The 24,363-nt window shown below is 39.3% G+C and overlaps 1 protein-coding gene across 2 annotated transcripts in view; it reads right to left on the reverse strand.

The window, feature by feature from the left end:
- Nucleotides 1–24,363, reverse strand: part of JARID2 (jumonji and AT-rich interaction domain containing 2) — a 245,075-nt gene that overhangs the window by 151,811 nt on the left and 68,901 nt on the right. The window lies entirely within an intron of this gene.

A 24,363-nucleotide genomic window follows, 5' to 3' on the forward strand; every position in this document is an offset into this window, starting at 1 on the left:
TTTAAATAAAATTACACCTTTGCTATGCGGTGTCTATTTGTTTATTTTATTTTATGCAGTTCCAAACTGTCTTTTAAATATTTTTACAGGCTGGCTTACAACTACAGTAATATTTAAAAATTTTAAAGCCCTGATTAAAAATTCAACCAATTTAGAAGTAAACAGGCTACCATACAAACAAAATGAAGCAATTATTAAAAGCCTTCTAGAGTAAAAAAATAGTTTCAAGCTAACTGAAAATCAAAAGTAGAGGAAGCCTGGCAGCATTTTCTGCTAAGAGAATTCCTGAGTGCTAGAGTCACCACAGCAAAGACTATCTATCAGGTAGGCTGCATCTGCACTGCATAAATAAACCGGTTAGACACCACTATAACTGCCATGGCTCAATGCCATGGAATTCTGGGAAGTATAGTTTGTTGCAGCAGCAGAGCTCTGGTGCGACAACAAACTACACTTCCCAGAATTCCATAGCATTGAGCCATGGCAGTTAAAATGGTGTCAAACTGGATTATTTATGCAATGTGGATGCAGCTGTACTCACTAAATGCATTTTGTTTGTTTCATGGAGGAACAGACTTTCAAAACTCAAAGTTTTGCATGGCAACAGCTTAAATGGGCAAAGGAAGCACTTTAGGTTATCATACCACAGATCAATAAGGCTTTAAAGGTCAGTAAGATCTGCCTAAACTTAGAAACTAGAAACCAAAAGTTAGTCAAGAGTATTGATAAAGACACATTATTTCTTATGCAAGGTGATGACCTTACTTCTAACAGCATCCTGCTAGTTGCATTTTTTTAGCCAGTTGTATATATGTGCATGCACACATCTTCAAGTCGCCTGTCAACTTATGAATTTTATAGGGTTTTCTTAGGAAAGGAATCCTCAGAGGTGGTTTTGCCAGTTCCTTCCTATGAAATACAGCCTATCGCAGCTGGTATTCACTGTCAGTTTGCCATCCAAGTACTAAACAGGGCTGACCCTTCTTAGCTTCCAGGATCAGATCTGGTGCCTTCAAGGTATTTAGGCTATCAGCAATCTTTAAGGATAGCTTTAACTTGTGAATGAGTGACTTGAAGCAAGGTCCATAATCAGTCCAAATTATCTGAATAAATGGGAATAAATGGTCCTGGGCCTGTGTCCAGGTTTCTGGATAATAAATCATGTGCCTCCTATTTTCATCAGAATAATGTGGGGCAACATAGGCCCAGGATCTAAAGAACTCCCTGCTTAGCTAATTCTTTCTCAGTGTTCCAGTTTACTTACCATTATCAAAAGTGCAAAACAACAACTAGGTAGAATGGAAACAACCTCATTCCACAGTCTGTGGTTTGATACGATCTTTTGTGTACATCAAGTCTGCATTGGTGGTTAGAGGCTCATTTACTATTAATCCAGCAGTACTTAAAAGCAGGGCTTGGCCTCTTCCCCGCCTTTCCAAATGTATGGAACGACATACACTTATGTGCTTCTATAAATAAAAGACGTGCATTTATCACCAATTAAAATTGTGCGTAAATTTATATGCAAATTCAGTGAAAGCCTGAGGCTCCTGGCAAGCCGCCAACCCAGCCCTTCAGTGCTAGAAAGCTATGTATGCAGACCTGCCATGAGAATTAGCATCTTGGAATTTGAATTGGAAACAAAATAGATAATTTTTGGCAAATTAAATGATAATATTATTCACATCTATAATGGTTTTCAAGAGACAAGAGCACAGACAGGCTTCTGTCCTATGCCTGCAGTGTACTGACAGTGGGACTTGGCGTTTCTACATGAGTGAGAGACTCCTGGTCTGTCTTCACAAAACAACAAAGCAGGTCTTAGTATAAAACTAATGGCTTTCACACCAGGCTAAAATAAATCAGACATGCAAAAAGCCCGTTATCGAGAATATAACCATTAATACAGAGACAGATGATCTCTAGAGGAGGCATACCATCATCCTGTACAAGTTGAAATCTGATTTTCCTTGCAGTTACTACAGAGGCTGATCGCTCAGGAGCCCCACTGTTTGACAGCAATTACAACAATCATTTCTCACTAAAAATCTGCCCAAGAAAATCAGCCAAAAATCTCTGTAAGATGGCCTGTACAGCCATAACACCCTTCTACAAATACATTCCACATACATAAATGCCTAAATTCTCAGCATGGTTGTAAGAACCCCTTCAACGTACGTTACTGTCATTGTTCTACTAGGTCATGAAAATCAACATTTGCAAGGGATCGATTTCCAGAAAAAAGAAAAACACAATTTTCTGAACAGGCTTTGTATTCACTTGAAAACCAATTTCTTCACCCCCATTTTACAAAGACTTTTTACTTGACATGGACAAAACATTTTACTCAACTATCACTGGGCAAACATTACCTCATAGTTTACAGAAGCACTATAAGGAAAGTTAAATCATGGCAGAAATATTCCATATAAGAATGCTTCAGTCTAAGACTGCGATCATAGGCACATTTACAGGAAATTCCAGTAAGTTAAATAGAACTTAATTTGTTCAAAGGGAATTTACTTCTTCTAAACTTTAGGACTGTTGACTTTTAGGCCATGTTGTTTCTTATGGAGAATGCCTGCTGATTTTATTACTGTCTTTTTAGTACTCACACACATGACTAAAAATAGTACTGCAACAATGAAAGAGATAGTTCAGACTTTCTTTCACTTGTCTTGAAAAAAATTCCAGGAGCAATTAATGCTAAGGTGGGTCATACCAGAGCATGGGAAAGTTCTTTTGGGAACATCATCTCACAAAAGCTAGCTGGGGATTCTAGGATCTGTACTCCAAAAGGTAATTTTTCCAAGCTATGGAGCTTACCAGAGGACAGTTTAATTGAGAAGCAGAAACTAAGAGTCTTTCCATTTCCAAGTATGAATGTGGAATCTGAGGTACTAAATATATTAGGTTTACCCATTACTGATTCCCATGGGAGAGACATCCACTAACAATGCCATATCCAGGCAACCTCATTACCCATTGAAAGAGGCAAAGATATGAGCACTATGTTGCAGATAGCCCTCACAAAAAAATTAAAATAAAATAAACATGAGGACACAAAGTGGTGAAACTCACCACAAAGAAATACTTATCTTCCCATCCTGTAGTCTGAAGTGGCAGAAGACGTATCTGGATTATTTCAACATGCTTTCAACAAAGATGGTTCTCCAAGTAAAAGAATGGTTAATGATTATAATTATAGTACCAAGATGCATTTGATACAAAAATGAATTGGAGTAAATAAGCCCATTTTTTTAACTAGATTAACAGGGCTTTTTTTTTTTTAATCAAAACATCCACAAGAACATTAACACAGTTCATCTTCATTATTTTCAAAGGCAAAGAGATGGACTTCCATTTGTCTCCTTTTTCTTTACCTCCGATTTTTGAAGACTTGACTCTCAGACTGAAAAAGTAGGGTTTTAAGCCTCTTTGCACTGTGCTTTGTACAGGTGCAGTGGGGTGAGGGACAAGGAGGCGAAACGGGGAGCAAGGGCAAAAAATACAATTGAAAGCATGTTAATCTGCTTGCTATGCCATGAACCACATCACCACTTTAATTGGAACCAGATTCTGAAAGCTACAAAGAGCAAAGTGATGCAAGTACTTACAATAAAGCAGCACCAAAAAGAAAAAAAGAAAAGATTTAATGACCTTCCACTACTTATTTGAAACATAATGGAACAGAAATTAGAATACAGTATCTTTAAAGCACAAATCAAACATTTTATCACAGTAAGTCAAATGTTATAGTGCTTAGCTGCATACTTTGTGACTTAGCCCCAACAGTTAACACTGCTGTATTTAATTGCTATTTGGACATCTGCATTAATACTGAAATTTATGTATGGATTTCAAAGTTATGTTTTCATAGGATATTAAGGCTAATAAATTTGGATCAGAATTATTTGTCATTTTTCTAGCAATTTCCATTACAACAGCCAGTGTGGAATAGCAAATAGTTTGGGTGTTGCACTAGGACCAGGGAGACATAATTCCAGGCCCCACTCACCATGAACCTTTCTAGGTGACTTTGGGTTAGTTGGTCCTGTAAGGCTGGTGTTAAGATGAAATGAAGGCAAGGGGGAGAACCATACCCATTGTCTTGAACTCCATGAAGGAAATATAGCAAGCAAACAAATGTTCAATACATCTGACAACTCAAATATATCTTACTGAGGGAATTGGAAAATAACTCTTAACTTCACAAGATTGGAAAGTTGGCCTTATTCTTGCTTTGAGAAGGGCCATGCATAAACTACCTCTTCCTTCTTTTGTGATAGCTCAAAATATGATAAGGGTCTAGATCACTGATGGCGAACCTTTCAGGGGCTGAGTGCCCAAAGCAGAGGTCTTCCAGCACTGGGTGTTACCTGGTGCCAGGGGCGGGACTTCTTCTCTCCACCCTCCCGGTCCATTAGCTGCCTCTCCAGAGACAGCTGAGGGCCGGGCTGGGAGGGGGGAGAGAAGAGGAATAGACACATGTCTCTTCCTCTTCCTCCTTCTGCACTGCCTCCCGCCTTCAGTTGCCTCCAGAGAGGCTGAGGAGGATCAGGAAGGAGGAGGCCCTGCGCCGTCCCCAGCCTCCAGATGCCTCCGAAGAGGAAACTGGAGGTCAGACTGGGCACCGTCTCCAGCCTCCTGAGGCCTCCGGAGAGGCAAATGGAGACCAGGGAGGGTCGGGAAAGAGGAGGAAGAGGAATACACCTCCCGCCCCCCCCCCCCGCACCATCCCCAGCCTCCCAATGCCTCCGGAGAGGCAGCTGGAAATCAGGGAGGTTTGGGAGAGAGGAGGAAGAAGAATACAACTCCTCCTCCCCCTGCACCATCTCCAGCCTCCTGATGCATCTGGAGAGGCAACTGGAGACCAGGGATGGTCAAGAAAGAGGAGGAAGGGGAATACACCTGCTCCTCCCCTTGCGCCGTCCCCAACTTCCATCTGCCTCTTCGGAGGCATCTGGAGGCTGGGATGGTGCAGAGCCTCCTCCTCCTCCTTCCTGATCCTCTTCCTCACACACTGTCCCCAGCCTTCAGCAACTAAAGGCTAGAACACACCATCCTGAAAAGTCAGGGGCATGGTATTTAGACGCTGCACGCCCCCCAAAACGTCCAGAAACAGCCGTGGCTGACCAGATGTGGGAGGCTTCCAACCACTCCATGGGCATGGCATGTACACGCTGCATGTCCCTGGAAGCTGCCCTGGGGCTGTGCTGGGGCTTCCAAAGGCACTCCTATTTTAGCCGTTGTCAGGGCAGATTGGTGCCACGGCATGTGTTTGCCATGGGTCCAGAGCGACCAGGTCCAGAGTGGCTTCAATCTGCCTTTTTGTGGTGGTCTGTTTCGGTCCTCAATGAGGAAGAACTCCTAAACATTAGAAATGCTCTTAACAAGTACACAGCTCCACACAGGTAGTTTGACATTACGTCCCATTAAGTCCAATTCAATGGTTACATAGTCTAGATCACTGGTTCCCAATGTTTGGTCCTCTATGGTCCAAAACATTGCAGTTTGAGACCGCATTAACTATCCTGGCTCAATGCCAGGGAATCCTGGGAACTGCCATTTATTGTGGCACCAGAGCTCTCTGGAATAGGCAGCTAAATGTATCACAAAACTAGAGTTGCCAGAATTCTCTAGCATTGAGCCAAGGCAGTTGAAGTGGTCTCAAACTGGATTATTTCTGCAGTGTGTTTTGGATCTTTGCTTTGGACTTCAGCTCCTATAATTCCTGACTGTTGACCAAGTTGGCTAGGGCTTCTGGAAGTAAAAGTCCCAAACAATGGAGGACCAAAGGTTGGGAACCAATGGTCCAGACACAGCCAAGATGCTGAATCTGTCACTTCTGCCTTGCAAGACAGCCACAGGAGTGTACTAAACACATCATTCCCTATGCCTCATTATTTAGTGCAAGATAATGCACAATGGCCAATCCCAGCATCACCAATAATAATACTGGTAAGTAATTTTTCTTTCTTTCTTACAAGAGGAGAATTGTGTTTCAGTTCATTTTTGTACAAATCTATCAAAATCCACAAACTTCTTCATGTTTGCAATGGAAACAATTTCAGCTTTTGTGTGTTTGTGTGTGTTTTAAATGTGGGAAAAATAAAAATTGTCAGATCCTGCCCCATCCAGGAACAGGGCTTTGACTGTCTAAACTTCAAATGCCTGGTTTTGAATCGCTTTGTATCCACCTGTGTTAGTGTTCTCCCTCACCCCCCACAGCCTGTCTTTAACAGCTGTATTCCAGCAAGGTACAAAATGGACCTCTCTGTGCTGAGAATAACTGCACCCATAGAATATGGTTTGGCCAGATAGGGGAGAATGTCATTTTAGGTCCTCTTTGAAACACCAACAAAGTCTGCAAATTCCTATATTCCAGATTAAAAGAATTTTGAAGTTTTATAATCTCAAAGCAGGAGAAAGCAAAACTGTTTCCTTATTCCTTATTAAACTGAACTATTCTTTATGCTGTAACAAGCAAATTATATCCTTCTGTCTGCTACTATTGAAAGGCATATGAAATCATATCTACAAGCTGTCATTCAGCCTCCCTCCACCCCAGCATAAAAACAATCCTTAATGTATTTAATTCCAGTTGCTCACAGAAGATAGCGCACCTGGTTTGTGTTGTCTTTGGCTAATCAGCTCTCATATCACAGTACCAACTGCCTTGCAAAGGCCCACTGCAATTTTTCAAAAGAGAGAGATACATTATAGTAGGGTCAAGGCAGAAGAGCAGCACAGTGCATGAAAATGACAACTGCAAGCTTGGACTATCAGTACCGCCAACACAGTACAGGTGACAAATATTTTGTGTGAGGAGAGGAGGCAGAACAGGTTTCAAGCAGAAGGAAAAGGCCACGGACTCTTGTGTTCCTTCAGCCCATTCTTCCCCTTCTCACAGCTGCCTCTCTCCATCATCATCCTTGATTCCCTTCTCAGAGGCATTCTCCTCCTTCCACTGCCAAAAAACAAATTGGGGAATGAGTTTGGAAGATGCATGAAGTAGGAATGCCCTACAAGGGGGAATGCAGTTTGGAGAAAATGCTTTATTCACTGACTGTTTTTCTTGTGACAGCAGGGAAAATACAGTAGCACAATAGTAGTTCACATTTCCTAAAGTCTATGTTGCCACTGTTGTTGTTGTTAATTGCCTTTAAGTTGACTTTGACTCATGGTGACCCCATGAGTGAGACACCTCCAAGCCACCATGTCCTCAATTGCTCTGCTTAGGTCCTAGAGACTTAGGGTCATGACCTCCTTGACTAAATCTATCCATCTAATATGTGTCCTTCCTCTCTTTCTGCTACCCTCCACCTTTCCTACCATTTCCTAACGAATAGGTACTAGAGCAGATCAGGTCCAAAGTCTCCCTGGAAGTCAAAATGACCAAAGTGAGTCTGTCAAACTTTGCCCACACCATGAAAAGAAACTGAAGTCTATATACCTCCAGATTCTCAAGCATGAAACAGCAGCAGGATTCCATAATATTCTGACATGATCCCAGTCCCTTTATTCACTTAGACTAACTTATATGAATAGTAACAGTCGCTTCTGTGGTTAGCTTCTAAGCCATGAGTTGAGTACCTAAGAGGTCTTGGATACAAATCTGGATTTCCTGGGGTCACCAGACAGTCATGCCCTCTCCCCTGGGATATGGTGATTTTCCAGATTCTGAATGACTGGAAATTCTTTCCTCTGCTGGACAGGACCTCTTTTATGCCTAATCAGTCAGAGCAAAATGCTGTGCAGGGATGTGGGAGATGTTCTTCTCTGCTGTAACATCTCAGTGTTGGAACATCCTCCCCTTGGAAGCCTAATTGGCATCAGTGTTGCTATTGTTCAGGCACCAAGTAAAAATATGGTTGTTCATGAATGTTTTGGAAGCCTGACTGGTTTTTTAAAAGCCCTCATATGGTTTTAATTCATTAAAAAATGTGTAGTCTTATATTTTTACGTGTTAATTGCTTAATTTTTTAGCCTTTTAAAATTATTCTAATTAATTATACAGAGTTACAGTTTTAGATTGGTTTTATTGTATGTTGCCCTGATATCCCAGGATAAAGGATGGGATATAAATATTTTAATAAACAAAAATGAATAAATCCAGCACTAACAGCTTTAAACTAAAATGCAAAGGTGTATTTTAGTGGGAACAAGAGAGAGGACCTTCTCAGAGGATGCTCCCAAGCTTTGGAACTCCCTCCCTAGAGAAGCCAGGATGGCGTCATCCTTACTATCCTTCTGACGGCAGATATGGACACTGCTGTGCAGGCAGGCCTATTAAGCTGAGATAGACTAGGTTTTTAATGCTGGGCTACCCAAAATTTAATGGTTTGTATTTTAATATATTATATTTCAATATATAACTGTTTTAATCCTTAAAATTGTTCAATTGTTTTTTTTAATTTTATATTTATGTATTTTAATATTTTGTATTGTTTTTAAATTGTATTGTTTTCTACTGGTTTGCTGCCTTGAGTCCCTATATTGGGAAAAAGGCTGGGTATAAGAAAATATAATAATAATAATAATAATAATAATAATAGATGTTGGTATTTTTGGTCCTGCCCTTTTGACTCTAGCCCTGGTCAACATTGGAATGTAGCCCCCAAGAACTTCTCTGAAACTGAATCCAACTCTCAGGCTGAGAGCATTAACTACCACCTCATGCCCTAAACAAAACCTCTTCCAAAAGAGCTTATAAGAGATATATAGATTGCTCCCCCAACATCCACAGGGGCTGGGAGGGGGAGACATCAGATTCAAATCACACATGCAGTAAGTGGAACCACCAGAAAAATAAAACTGTTCAGAAGAATGAGCCAAAGTCTGCTTTCAGCAAGACTACATATTCTCACTTGTATTCAAGTGGTAAATTATGATGTGATGTACATGGATGGAAATATAAATTTAGGAAAGCCAACTTGTTTATTCATGCTCTCTGAGAAATCACTGGTTTGTGACACACGGGGATCTCGAAGGACTTCAAGGCCGGTATCCATAGCTTTTCAGGCTATGTGACCATTTTCTAGAAGAGTTTCTTCCTGACATTTCACCAACATCTGTGGCTGGCATCTTCAGTAAGGTTTTGGAAGCAAGGACAAGAAGCACCCAGGGATTCCTCAACTCTGAAACTGAAAGCTAACAGGCTCAAACAATTTGTTGGACTCAGACAATACATTACGCCCTCCTGGTTGCATGCACATTTCTTCTTCTAAACACAGAGGGAGGCCCCAACCTCTGATCTTATTCTATCAATTAAAACAAATTGAAAATGAGGGCAACAGAAAAAGGAGAGAGAGAAAAGTACTAAGAAACTGTCAGTAAAGCTTTAGCTGGAACCCCCTACTTCAGATTAAATGTGTGAGGTCAAAATGAGGCACCTTTCAAATAACAGACATATGACCTTGACTGCTAGAAAGCAAGCTCTAGAGAAAGAAAAGCTGCAGTCCTGTTTTGCCGTGACTAAATCTGCAACCTAGCCAGCTCTTCCCCTAGAAAAAATACTATTTTTAAAATAAAAACAACACTAAACTTCAGCTAAGGCAGGGAGATGGACCAAGTGTGGCCTTCCACATGTTCCTGGAGTACAACTCCCATCAATACCAATCAATTCTGGCTAGGGTTGAGTTCTAGCTAATTTCTGGTGGTTAATACCTCACACTTTTAAGAAATGATATATGCATTCATCTTTTTTTTAAGGTAGCAGAAACTCAATGACTCCCCTGCACCCTGGCAATTTAAGCTAAATTGTGCTGCAGTGCCACAATTAATTCTGATAGAGCAATTTACATTGTGCTCACATTTCCTATGGCTCTCTGAATTTCTATCTGACCACCTTGTTGCTAAATTTACACAATTCCTACTTGCCCGAAAAAGTTATGGCAAAACAACTGCACAGCTCTGATGAAATGCAAACTAGCTCTCTTTATTAAATACAGTACCTTCCTTAATTACTTTGCCCTTTTAACATTGGGTGTGTGTGTAGATTTGCATTCCAAATATCACAACAATCTCCTTCTGCAAATGCACAAATAGCCAACCTTTTTCTTTTTAAACCAGACAACTAGAATCTAGAAAAAGATTCATGTGGGCATAAGTCTCACTGTTAGGTTGGTAATAATAGAGAAAAGCATTTGGGGGGGGGGGGGGGGAAGCTTCCAAACTGTTAGAACTTGGCCCAAATATAAGATCCAAAATGTCAGAGTCCAAGGGGGATAGTACTGGACTATTGGTCTCTATACCATGCCTACTTTGGCATCATGAGATATTGCAGGAAAGCATCTTGACCTTCCTAAGTGCCAGCCCTTATTGCCAAACCCACCAATGCTAATTCATTCCCAGTTGTCTTCTCAGCAGAACATTCAAGTCAGATACACATCAAAATCTCCTTCACCTTGGCACTAGCCTGAAGAAGTCTTCCAAATCTAGAGCAAAACAGACTTCAAACCATTTCTGAAAGTAACACACTCCTTATGGAAGAAGCATCATTATCAGGGTCAGTAAGTGAGAAGAGGCTTCTCTCTCTCTTCTACTGACACATGCCACTTCAAATCAAGTGCCTGGAGTTGAAAAATGGACTCTTCTAAATATCCAAAGGGAAAGGGAAATATCTTTCTGTTAGCTATGAAAACTCCCCTAACCAAGGCATCCATGTTGTGCACATGAGAATATGGTATTGCTGTAAACTGCCTCAGGGGTTACACTAACTTCTGACTTATTAATTAATTGCTTAGTTAATACAACCATTTGCTGTTCTGTTATTGCATTAGTAAGCACAAGGAGTTTACATTGTTCCTGCCAAGATCAATGTACATTAATCTAAACCTCTGATTCTAAGCAGCTTTTGCTCCTGTCAAAGATGGTGAAAATCAACAGCAACACTAAGAAACATCTGCTTCCTAATGGACAAACAAGGGGAGGGATGCTTAGGTTGTATCACTCCAAAAAGGTTCATTTGCAATTTTTCATTCCCCCCCCCTCCCAAATGATCAGGCTAGGAACATACGTTGCCTTACACTGCCTCCCAACTACACGTAGCAATAAATGCCATCACAAGGGATCTCAACTGGCTTTTAATCTACACAATCTTAAAACCATCACCAGCTCCCTACTACATCTGGTCCATTTACACAACATGAAGCCTACATAATGAAAATGCTACAGTCAGCCCTTACCCAGCTACAAATCGAAAATAAACAATCCATCCTGCAAGTATTTGTTCAAATCTGAGTTTTATTCTTTAAACCAAATGTTTCTATGATTCCAATTAACTAGTGGCTCAAAGCCTAGGGTCACCAAAAACCAACTGCAAACTTAATTGACCTCTGGATCCTGCTAAATCTTTTCCCCCTTCTTCTCTTCTTCCCTGCTTCCCTAACCAAGGCCCTATTTTCTTAAATGCTCTTGTAATGAAGGGCAAGGAAAAATAAGGTATTCTCAGAAGCATCCCCAGCTATGCAATGGAGCCAGATCTTACGCACCACTGGTACATCTCTAATGTAAAAAATAAACAAACAAAAAACCTCAAAATCCTCATATAGAAACCCCATACATAACATCCTATATGCTTGTTCCGGGTGGTGGGGAACACATTTTAAACCTAGTCATGAGCATCACAATTTTAGCAACCAAGATCAAGTGCCTATCTGGTTGAAGAGAATAAAGCCTTGAAAACAAATTCCTGGCATGAAAGGTTTTTCCATCTTTGATTATGCAAATTGCCAGAATCATGCAACCCTTTCTTTAAAAAAAGAAACAAAACTCTGGCTTGCATTGGTTATCATTCTGGAAAACTGTGATACTGAACCTGAAATTAGTATGGTTAATAAGAAAAAGTAACAGGGAAGCATTTCACAAGGTACTACATAAGCTCTTACAGGTCAACTCTATAATATGTGTAGATATAAGAATACCCCTGTGGACAATTCTTCCACAGTATGACATATGTTTCTAGAGGGCAAAAACCACTGGAAGTCTAATCCTGCTTAAAAACATTAAAAACAGAGACTGAACAAGTTACTTTGGGGAAAGTTACCAGGAGTCATGCTGGCTGAAGGATTATGGAAGTTACAGTTCAAGACAAAAATTACTTCCACACTTTGCAATGTAGTTACTGGTAACAGTGTGGTGTAGTGGTTTGAGTGTTTGACCATGACTTTGGAGACTAGGGTTCAAATCTCTGCTCCACCATCAAAACTAACTGAGTGAATTTGGGCAAGTCACACTCTCTCAGACACAGGAAGGCAAAAGCAAACACTTTTCAACAGATCTTGCTAAGAAAACCCAATGATAGGTGCACTTTAGGTTCACTTTAGGTCTGAAACAACTTAAGGCACTACTTGAAGGAACAACAACAAGATGAGAAGAACTACCATAGCTCACTAGCTCACAAGAGATCAACTGACTCAAGGTCATCCAGTAAATTTCCTCAGATGCGGATCTCTCAAATTCCAGTTTAACACTCTAAGCACTATGCCTTTCCTGTCAGCCTATAAGAGAATTGGCTGAAAGAATTTTAACTGAAAGGGAACCTGATTAGTATCCTATTTTCTTAGGATGTTAATATAATGTGAATTAAAAATGACTAAATCCGTTTTAGCTATGTGTAGGCCCAGCAAATTCAATGCTCTCCTATTCAATTTCCTATTTATAAGATGGGAGCAACACTACCAAAAGAGCAAGATGCAGAGAATCTGTGTTTGGAAAAATTGTCTCTGAATGAAGAAAGACTGGCAAATATATTCATTTTCACATCAGTGGTTACTGTGGTACTGTCAGAAGACTTTTAATGTACTGCCTTTTCTTTAAAGGCATACAGGTACAGTTAATCAGAAACGTCATTTTTATATTCCCATCATTCTTACAATAAAAGCAGGGCAGTGTATACCCCATCACCACTACAGACTGCATGCTCACAACAAGCCTGTGAGTTAAACTGAGAGAGAGAAAGATGGGTCCAAGATGGTGTATCATGGCTGACTAGGGGCTGAAGACTGCATCTCCCAAGTCCTAATCCTACATTATAATCATTACACCAAAGTGGTATTTCAGTACAGTGGGCCCTTGGTATCTGCTGAGGTTTCTTTCCAGGAGCCTCTGTGGATACCAGAATCTGTGGGTGCTCAAGTCCCATTAAATACAATGAGTTGTTGTTGTTGTTGTGGGACCTTGTTATCTGCTAAGATTTGGTTGCAGGACCTTCCGTGGATACCAAAATCTGTGGATGCTCAAGTATCATTAAATACCGTGGATAGCATAAAGGTGTCCCTTATATAAAAGGACAAAATCAAGGTTTGCTTTTTGGAATTTATGGATCTTAAATGTTTGCAAGCTGTGGATGCTTGAATCCGTTGATGAAAAATCCATGGATATGAAGGGCTGACTGTATTATTCAGGCTCAAGTCAGGCCATGCAAGCTCATGGAGCACCCAATCCTGAACTCTCTGATAAAGCTTTCCAGGGGAGGGGAGGGGTTAAAAGCCTGCTCCCTAGATTTTAAGACATCTTGTTGTGTAAATAAGGCCTCTTTAAACACACACACACACACACACACACACACACACACACACACACCTCTTGCAAATGGGAAAGTATGTTTCACCTTGCCTCAAGATGTTATTCTTTAACACAACTGCTAAAGCAAAAACAGGACTGGGCTGTTACTCTTTCAGCAATTTAAACAAAGCTATATTTATGAAACCAAGCTTATATTTACCGTGCTTTGAATCAGTATGACAACCAGTTAATATACCTTATTGACAGGAGACTACCCACTGACTGGTCACAACGGTCAGGGAGGAAACTATAAAAAGTTAAACAAAAAACAAACAAAGGAGAGAAACAGAAAAAGAGAAGAGAGGGAAAGTCCAAGGACTATGGGCACAACCCCTATGTAGCTTGCAACTCTCCCGAATGCCAGTAAAGACACAAATGTTGTACTGGAGGCAGAATTACCGGTGTGTTGGTAATGTCAGTATTACTTTTCAATTAAAGCCAGGTCTTTAATACTGTACAAAGTTATGTGAAGGTGTCTGGTGAAAAATGAGAGGTACTGAAATAACATTTCTGGTAGAGAGAGAAAGCTTAAGAGTTATACAGACAAAATAGTAAAAAGAAAAAGAAAGAATCAGAATTATGCAAACCATTTTACACAAGTGCACTGGATGTTGATGAGTACATGGATACAGGACGATTTGTGTTAGGGATTATTCAGCTCACAATCATAGCCACTCAGTTAAACCACTTCTTGTTTAACTTCAGAAAAGACTAAAAATCCTAGTACAGGCAAGACATTTTGCAACTTGAAGTGAAGGAGAAGTCTTGGGGGAACCTACCATTTTTTCCCTTAATGTACCAGGGACTGCCACCATATTTGCACCCACTGGCACAAAGAAACTCACTGCAGACCAGCCATTGGTGGCTTGCAGATTAGCACCCGTCCACAGAGGGGGGGAAATTGAGTTGGCCTCATGCAGAAAATCTAGTAACATGAAAATCATAAAATAATAATAATCTAGTAACATGATTGCTTTTACTAGAAACTGAAATGTTACCTTTTAAGTCAAAGCCTAAAAATATATAAGCAATTAGCATTACAGTCGGCCCTTCTTATACATGGATTTTTTTATACACGGATTCAAGCATCCACGGTTTGAAAATGTTCCAAAAAAGTATAAATTTCAAATATCAAACCTTGATTTTCCATTTTTTATATGTCATTCTATTTAATGGGACATGAGCATAAACGGGTTTTGTTATACACGGGGGATCTTGGAACCAAACCCCAGCATATAACAAGGGTCCACTGTACTGGAAAACAGACACAGCACTGCTGTAGTACAATTCTCTTGAATTCTGGCCACAGTGCCTTATCAACAGATGGCCACACAAGTGGACCAATGAACCACTCCAGCCCTCGTGCCCATTTTGCAAAAAGTGGCATTTACAAAATCCTTTCAAAATGCACCTCTTGCTCGACCAAATTGCCTTCTGACCACACAAGTGGAAAATAATTGAAAAAATGCTCCAGTCTAAATTGGGTTCAAAACCAGATGGTGAACTTCAAATAATTATCCTTTAAAAAAAAAACAAGCAGGCAAAGGGTCTGTTTAATGAGTTATGACAAGCAGCAAAATTATTTGTACGTTTTGAGGAAGAAGAGCCTAAGAGATAAAGCAGCGAAGGAGGGGGCAGACATTACTTATTCCTAATACAATCAGTTTCTTGATTTCGTACTTCTTTATAGTATGAGTCCTGGAATAAAGAGGGTATGGAGATTAAATTTCATTGCTTCCCAGTTCACCAGGGTCTGACAAGTGAAGGGTTTTATTGCCCATTTCAGTTGCTCCACGGTATCTTAACTGGGAACAGAAAGTGCACATATCTTACTTCCCTTCCACGTTGCTGCTCTCAAACTTGAATATTTAATGAGGTGCATAAAAGCACTAATATCAAATGGAAGGTGGGTGGTTGGGTGGAGAGGGAGAGGAAGGCAGGGTCTAACTACAAAGCTGTATGCTGTGCAATAAGAGAATTGGGGAGGGGGAAGAATAATGGGGAACAAACCCAATTTCTCTTCAAAAGATGGTCTCAGTCACACTGCTACCCCACAAGGTCATGCAGAGTTTGAGCATGTGATAGCAAGCATGTGATAGCAAGTTAAAATTATATAGCCTGACCTTCACAGAATATGGGCAGATTAAATTCAGTTTAGCTCTGGTATTTAAGAGGATGAAAAGCCTCCACTCAGGAAAAGGCAGCCATTAGCTAATCTGCTTATAGAAAAGGAGAGGGGTGAGGGGATGCCTAGGCACACACGCACACAAACACATCTATAACTATGGTGGCAGTAAGTCTGCCAAGAATGCACTACTGTCATATCAGAATCTTAACAGTGCATCATGCTGCTGGACTCTCCTGCTTTGTTAAAAAGAAAAATGCTGAATCGGGTGTGCCGTTTTAAGTATCCCTCAGAAGTTTGCAATGTAGCTGTTGACATCAGCTAGGCCTCAAATGGCTCCCATACTACAATGTGCTGCCCTGTGCCCACTAGCTGCCTGCTGATATGCCTGGCGGAGATTTCCCTGCACTCCTGGCAGTAACTGCGAGCAGCCAAGCATGTAATCAGAGACTGGAGCCAGATATGACAATGCGACAGAAGTGGGGGAAAGGAGAGAGGGGAAGAATTGGCAAACAGCCTATACTGGATAATACGCTGATCTGTTAAAACTCCACAGCTTCCGCAGATATCTGTTCAGGCAGAGACATGTGGTGAAAACTTTCCTCACCATTCTGCAAAATCACACTTTTGATCGGCTTGCCAGGTGAAACCATGTGGAAAGCTGCCCTCTGGTAGATGATTAACTTAGATTCAGTCCCCTTCCCAGTCAAAGATCTAGCACAGTGAACCTAATTTAAGGAAGCAAAGGTGCACAAGTGATAGAAATAAAGAGTTTTCCTCAGAAAGTCTTCTTTGCACATCCACTGCAATCAGATTAGAGGAAATCCACAAAACAGGGTGGGTTGACAAGCAGTACAAAATAAACACTACTTAGGCACAAATTATTTTGTTCTATGAACAAAAATCACCTAATACAAAATTTAGGTCATTTAAACTTCCACATTTTAGAATGGTTTTCTCAAAATAATTTAAAGCTTCTCTGTTATAAGAAAGTGGCGGAACAATTTAAATATTCTACTTGCTCTATTCATATTTATAGGATCAAACTCTTGTATCAAACTCTCTTTCACCAGATGTGTGCGAGCACAGAAAAACACACAAATTGGGAGCACCCACTTATTTCATATGTGAAAGGGACAGAAAAATATGATTTCTTATTTGCTAAACTTTAGCCCTGGCCTATTTGTTAAGGAACATAAAAGGTTCTTCCAAAGTTTTCAATCAGTGCAATTTCCTTTCCCCTCTCAGCTGCAAAATACAAAATAACTTGTATCAATAAAAGCTCACGGTTCCCTATTCTATTTGTCCTTGGTAATAAGAAAAAAATTGTAACCTTTTTAGAAATATTCAGTTGCTTTCTCCAATTCCTTCTGGAATTTTTTTTTATCAATGATTCTGAACATTATACAGTACTACACTGTATAACTGCAATCCTGCACATGGCCTCTCTGAATCTAACTAGTAAGTGGGATTTTAGCAGTCTCTATGTGTCTACAAGCAGACTGACTCACTTTTCCTAGGTACATTTCATGGTTATTTTTGCACTTCAGGTCTCTAACCAAAAATATTAACCCTTAATACTCTTATTCATAGGAACAAGGAACTGACAGAACTCCCGCAGTTAATTGCCAAAATGAAATATATATTCAACAGCTGTTTCCAACATTTTCTTCAGAGAGGAATCTAATCCAGAAACTCAAGATGGACTTCTGATTAGATCAAAGCAGGAAACGCTGGCTATATGATTGTATCTGATTAAGGAACCAAATTATAATGTGTGCCATACAGGAGAAAAATAATTCACTTTACTTCAAACAGAAGCACCATCATTTTAAAATAACCATGTCTGTTTGCATGTTTGTGTGTATGTACATTACGTGATTGTTATGCTCCCTCCCCACACACACACACACACACACACACACACAAACAATTTACTTTTAGACTCAGAAAACATTGGATGTGTCCTTTTTTTGGCATACTTTTTATTATTTAAGTATCAGTGCATTATTTAGAAAACTGCCTGACTCAGCTCCCTTTGTTTTTTTACCATATAATGGATATTCATTCATTATGTTTGAACTTAGATACAGATCTACAGTACTGTTACACTTTATGAAGCTTGTTTGTAGGAGGTGGTGTTTCAACCACAACTACATTCAGTGGGTCTGTTCAGAAAACATGATACGGCGTGATTTCGAGAACCCTCGGTTTATCTTTTTAAATCAACAGTGAGCATTTTGAAGCAAATTCTGAACTGCAACCCTTAGTATCTCTAGCCAACATTACCAATTGTGAAAATGCAATAAGTCACAGTTCAACAACATCTAGAGGGATCCTCATCTCTGGTTTACAGTTTATCAGCAGTGTGTACTAGTACAGCCACTCCTGACGGAGGACTTGCTATAAACAAACCGCTGAACTTTGCTTCATGGTTTACTGAGCATGTTGTGTGAATACAATCACAATTTCCACTCTGGTTTGTCTCTTCCCCAATAAGCCAATGAAGGAAATTTAAACAACCTCTTCATTCCTCTTCTAGTCTGAAAAATAGGCCAGAAAGGGGTCTGTGCCTGCATTTAGATGACATGCTAAGCAAACAAAAGTGAAGCTCCGGTTCACCATTAAGCCAGAGTTTTCATAGATCCCTGGCTTATTGTGTCATCTGAACCAGCCTCTCACATACACACTCAGACTTCTTCAGGCAAGATGACAGGCTAAAGATGCACAAGAACTCTGATTTGTCATGCACAAGCCACTTGCAGCAAGAGTAGGCCAGAGATTTGGACTGTATTTTTCCATGGAAAATTTTTCCATACCATATACTTATCCATAGTTGTATGGGCAGCCATACAACTATAACTTATAGTATATAAGCCAAATATTAAATATAAACCTCTGGTTATTCTTCTAAGAAAACAAGTATAGTCCGCCTATGTGGGGGATCTGTCTGGACCACCCCACCCGTGCATAAGGCAAAAAAAAAAAAAAAAAACACCCACGGGACCAAGTAAGTACAGTTTTATTTTTGTGCCATATCATATGTATCTTGTTAGCCACTCTGACTTCCATTAATGGAAGAAGGGCAGGACATAAATCAAATGAAAATACAGTGGACCCTTGTTATACGCTGTGGTTTGGTTCCAAGATCCCCCGTGTATAACAAAATCCGTGTATGTTCAAGTCCCATTAAATATAATGACATAGCAAAATGGTGTCCCTAATAAAAAATGGAACATCGAGGTAAATTTATACTTTTTTGGAACATTTTCAAACCGTGTATGCTTGAATCCATATATAAAAAATCCGTGTATAAGAAGGGCCGACTGTAAATGAATACAGTCGGCCCTCCATATCCACAGATTCAACCATCTACAGAATGAAAATATTTTTAAAAATGTAACTGTCAAAAAGCAAACACCAATTTTGCCATTTTATATAAGGGAGATAATTTTACTATGCCACTGTATTTAATAAAACTTGAGCATCCACTGATTTTTGTATCCACGGGATACCAAACTGGAAAGTATTGTTCTTCGAAAAGTACACCAGGAGTCTGGATCGGGTACACAATGCGGCTGAGTTGGGCACGGAGGTGTGTGGTAAGATCCGTTTTCACCCATTTAAGCCCATGCCCAGATTGGGCAAAAAGAGGCGTGCAATAATCTCCTAAAATTTTAGAAACAATGATTTTAAACAGGATTTATCTTAAAGTCCCACTGACACTGCTCCTGTTATGTTTTGAACTGCAGCTTATTTTTCTATTAATTAGAATATTGATATTTCGTAATATGTTAAAACCACATTTTTAGAATGTGTATGTACCAGAAAATTTCCTGTATCTAGAAGTCCCTCACATAATCCTTTCTCAAAACACACTTCCCCACAAAGAAAACAGCTATTGTTAAGTTTAACAGAATCTCTGCTACTTATTCTGACATTCCTTCTTTCTTAAGCAAAAAGATGCTTTGTCTCCAAGTCTAAAGCAGCTACCCAACACTGTCATGTGATTTTAAAAGCTTTGTTTTTAATTAGCCTTAAAAAAGAACCTTTAAAACTTCTTTCTTTTTTTCTAGTTAGCCAATAAAAGCTAAAAGGGAAGCCCTGTCTAAGTTGCTTCCTTACACCTTATTAATGAGGCCAGCTGCAGGCAAAAATGTGGACACAGAAGGTTCTTGGTGGAGGGAAACAAGTGGGCTAAGGACTAGAGAAGGAAGAGATGGAGGCTTGGTGGTTTTAGCAACTTGCCTTTTAACATCCTCTACTCAAACTGCTGCATCTCTCACTCCATAACCCTGCGCAAGATCAAACAAAAGCACTTGTGTTTACAACATCCTGAGCAATTTAAGAATCCCAGCAGACACTGCTTCCTCCTCGTCTCCCCTTTTAAAGGATATTGCTTCTAATGAAGCTACTACATGTTTATGAGTTTATAATCGCCATAAGTCAGTCTTGCCGCAGAAAGGGATTTAAAAGCAAGAAAAGGACCAGCAGCTTCCACTTTCTTCATTCTTCCAAGTACTTCTCCAAAAAGCCTCATGTTCAAAAGAAAGCTCTGTCATAAAGTTTAGAGCTGCTACGAAATGCTCAAATCTGTGGTTTCTATAAACAAATCTTTACTTCACCGCAGTACAATGGGACAAAGTTTCTGAAGAAAAATACTCTCATTTTATGTCACAAGGGGGAAGAAAAGAAGACTCAAAACTTCAGCACTTGCTCAATACTTAAGTTACAAGAACTGGCCCTATATTTCACTTAAACTGAGCAATTTACCGCCACTTGCACTTGTACCGCCAACTCAACAACCTTTATTTTGCATACAATGAAGAAACATAATACTGTTCTGAAGATGGTGAAAATATTACTTACAGCCATTTCCAGTATGGAACAACGTATTTTTAGTCTACTGAAATAAAAACAACAAATAGTTTAGTGCCATTTTGTGCCAAAAATTTTTGGCATGGCTCTTCATGGTCTACAATCCATTTCATCAGATGCATATGAAACACTGTATTATCCTAAATTGCCAGAAATATATACACACAGTTGAGGAGAAAGGGAGAGAATAAAAACAGAAGTCAGAAAGAAATTAAATGCAAAAATGTGTAGATTAACAATGATAGCAAACCTAAAATAATTACTCTAACCTTTCACTAACTAGTAGTGACAATAAACCCATCCTAATATTAGTGAGCAAATTAATTACTGCAATCCGTGAAAGCTTAGTTTTTAAAGTGCCATGAGATTCTCTGCTGTAGCATGGCAGAAACACAGGCTCAGAGTTTGGGAAATACATTCATGTATGAAATAATAGGGGCATTTTAATTAGTTTACATATTATATATGCAGTAAGTGGTTTAGAGAAGACATTATAAAGAGTATAACAAAAGTTCCAACCTGTTAAGAACTTTTGCAGTATCTAATTCTAATTTTTAAAAATTTGTTTGAGTGATCTTGTGAATGACCTGAGCCAAGAGCCCATAGTAAATCCTATTATTATTCACCTAATCGAAGGTAAAGCATTTAATTTGCAAATTTTCAAGTTTGCATAGATCAATTTAATACTATGGTTTCTTGGAAACCATTTCCATCATTCATTTCCTGCATATACAAGTTTACATTCAGACACATATACATGCTTTCATTTCTTCTTTTGGCATTTAAAATTTAGCCATTATCTAAACAGCAGGCACACATATAGAAAAAGCAAATTCAGAAACAACATACTAAAGGATTGTGCTTCATACCTGCTGTGGCAGTAAATAAATGGATAGGACAGGGCATACCAACTGCTGTGTCGACTCAGCACCACAAACCATAACATTACACTGCTATTGCTGGAGTGTTAATGGTGGCATTCCAGATTCAACACTGGTTGAAATGCTGAGATTCAAACTTATTTCTGCATCTTCCTGGCCTTAATCTGGGAGCAATTACAGCAACAATAACACAACAAATAATTTTATAATCCACATACCTGCATATATTCCAAATATATATTTCCATTTCAACTACAAACATGCTGTCAATCCATAAACAGATTTCAAAGCAAAAAAATGTATGTGTATTTCTGCTTATACCATGAATTAAAACTTTCTTTTTGACCATTTGTAAACACTTTAATATAGCAGGAAACTATTAAGATGTTTTAATGGGAACATACAAAATAGTACGCAAACCAATAATTTCTTCTGCATATATTAAAATGTGTTTGTGCACACAAAATGGCTTCCCACAATTCCTACATAGCTGGTTTATGGATTTCCAATGCACGTGATTACACCAGATTGGAAGAGCTTGCTTTTAGAAACTATGTCATGCCAGCTATTAACACAAAACCAAATATCTTGCTTAGAACATTCTCCCTTTACCTGCACACTCATATACTTTACTTGTAATCATGAGTAAGCCAAAAGCAATGACTATGTTTAATATCTAATCTTAAATCTGGCTTAAGGACTTGTTAGCATTAAGTAATGAAAGGTTGTTGCAACTAAATGGTCATGATATGAGATTCGGCTAGCATGGTTACTACGGTATAACAAAGTAAATATTAATTTTAGCAATCATTTCATAAAGCAAGCTATTCTGAGTATTTGGAACACATATAAACATACGATAGGTTGTGTCCTAAAATACCATTACAGATTTCTCTTCAGGAAGCATTTTATAGGTTGACAAAAAGGTAAAGTGGAAATGGCTAACAAATCAAAATCTGTTTAATTGGCAAATAGCAGTTATGATAGTCAGTGGTATTAGTACAGACAATTATTAGAAAAAATTAAACTGGATAAAAATGGTTTGGAGACAAGAAAAATTGAGTTTGAGATAAAACTGTGTACAGATGATGAACATTTAATTGGAAAAGTTAAGCTGAAAATAGAGTTAGAAGGAGAAAAATATCAGAGTGCATGATCGAATGGGCTCAGTTTTTTGGGTTGGAACATGGGAAAGGATGAGGACTAAAGGATTCAAAGATTATCTTGGGTTATGGCCACAAACTATGGCCTTCCAATTTTGTTAGACAACAAATCCTATAAACAATTGTGTGCTGCCTGGGGCAGATGAAAATTGTAGTCCAAAACATGCAGAAGACACCAGACTCCAAAAAACTGTTACAAGAACTTAATTATAACCTTAATTATACCTTAATTATAACCATGGAAGGCTGCTACCAGGATTTAATTATAAGGATCATCCCTCAGTTGATCCTTATCCACAGATTACCAAATCTACTTGGTAATCACAACAGCATCCCTGCTGCATCTATTCACTTAATATGCTTATACTTCCCTGTACACTATACTGTCAAATCAGGTGATTACCAGGTTATGGATTTTTCTATTATGTACTCTTTACCCCAGAAGTCTTGCACACTTTAGAATAATGACACTGGACACAGCTAAGTCAGCAATCACCACAAATTGTAGGCTTGGTTAGCAATTATTGTGATATGAGTCACAAATTCTAGACTTATTGTTGCCACAGGAAATGTCACCATCATTCTTTTTTCTCTCTCCCACTCCCCCCCCCCCCCCAATTGTAGGCCCTTTACAAAAGCTACAGTCCTCACTCAACACAAGCAGGAGAGGGGTCAGACAACTGTCAAAACAAATTACACTATGAGCTTCAGCCAGACATCACAATGGAAAGTTAAACATGTTTTCCAGCAAAATTAGTGGGACCAAAGTGCTCTCTCTACCTTTCTTGGATTGTTTAGATACTACTAATGCCACACTATTTTGCACCTTCATTAATGTATATTATTTCTATACACAGAATTAGATAACTGAAAGGGATCCTAAGGATTATCTAGTTCACTCAGTACAAGAATCCCCCACTTTCCCCAGAAGATGGCTATCACTCTAATATAACAAGGATTATCTCTGCATCACTGCGATTGAGACCCCAACCCGTTTTAAATTAAAATGTTAGATTACAATCTTTACCTCAAATTCAGTCCAGTCAGGCAAAATTACATTTCCCATAACTACCATGTCTGCTTAGCCATTCAGTATTTATATACACTACACTGCAAAATACTGATGGCAAAGACAGCTCTACGAGGAACTAAAAGGCAGGGCACTACATTTTAGAAATGATCACAGGCAACACTGTGACAAACAGAGAACATCCCAGCCTTGCCAGCCTACTTCCTCCTTTTCTTCCACAGTTCTCACTCATTTCAGTGAGTATTATACACCAAATAACATACGATCAGCATTCAGTATCCACGGATTCAAGCATCCAGGGCATGAAAATATTCAAACAATAGATAACTTCCAAAAGCAAATCCTGATTTTGCCATTTTATATAAGGGTCATCATTTCGCTATGGCATTGTATATAATGGGACCTGAGCATCCATAGATTCTGGCATTCCTGCGGGTCCTGGAACCAAACCCCAGTGGACACCAAAGGCCCACTGTATAAGGCAATCTACTAAGAAGCTGGAAAGAAAGTACAATTACAGTACTGTAAGTTGGAAGCTGGAATTTCTCTATGACTTTTGTTATGGGTGAGGCTTGTTAAAAGTCCTTCACTGCTATTGACAGTGCTCCATTTCCAAACACTCAACTGGAAATCACAACCTCTTGCCTTCCTTTAGATAAAATCTGACTGGTGCCTCCCATCAAGGGAACAGCTTCTGTCAGTGGAATGGAAAAGGGA

This window comes from Sceloporus occidentalis, unplaced genomic scaffold, assembly GCF_023333645.1.
Source record: "Sceloporus occidentalis isolate IW3139 unplaced genomic scaffold, rSceOcc1.0.p SCAF_3, whole genome shotgun sequence".
NCBI classification, from domain to species: domain Eukaryota; kingdom Metazoa; phylum Chordata; class Lepidosauria; order Squamata; family Phrynosomatidae; genus Sceloporus; species Sceloporus occidentalis.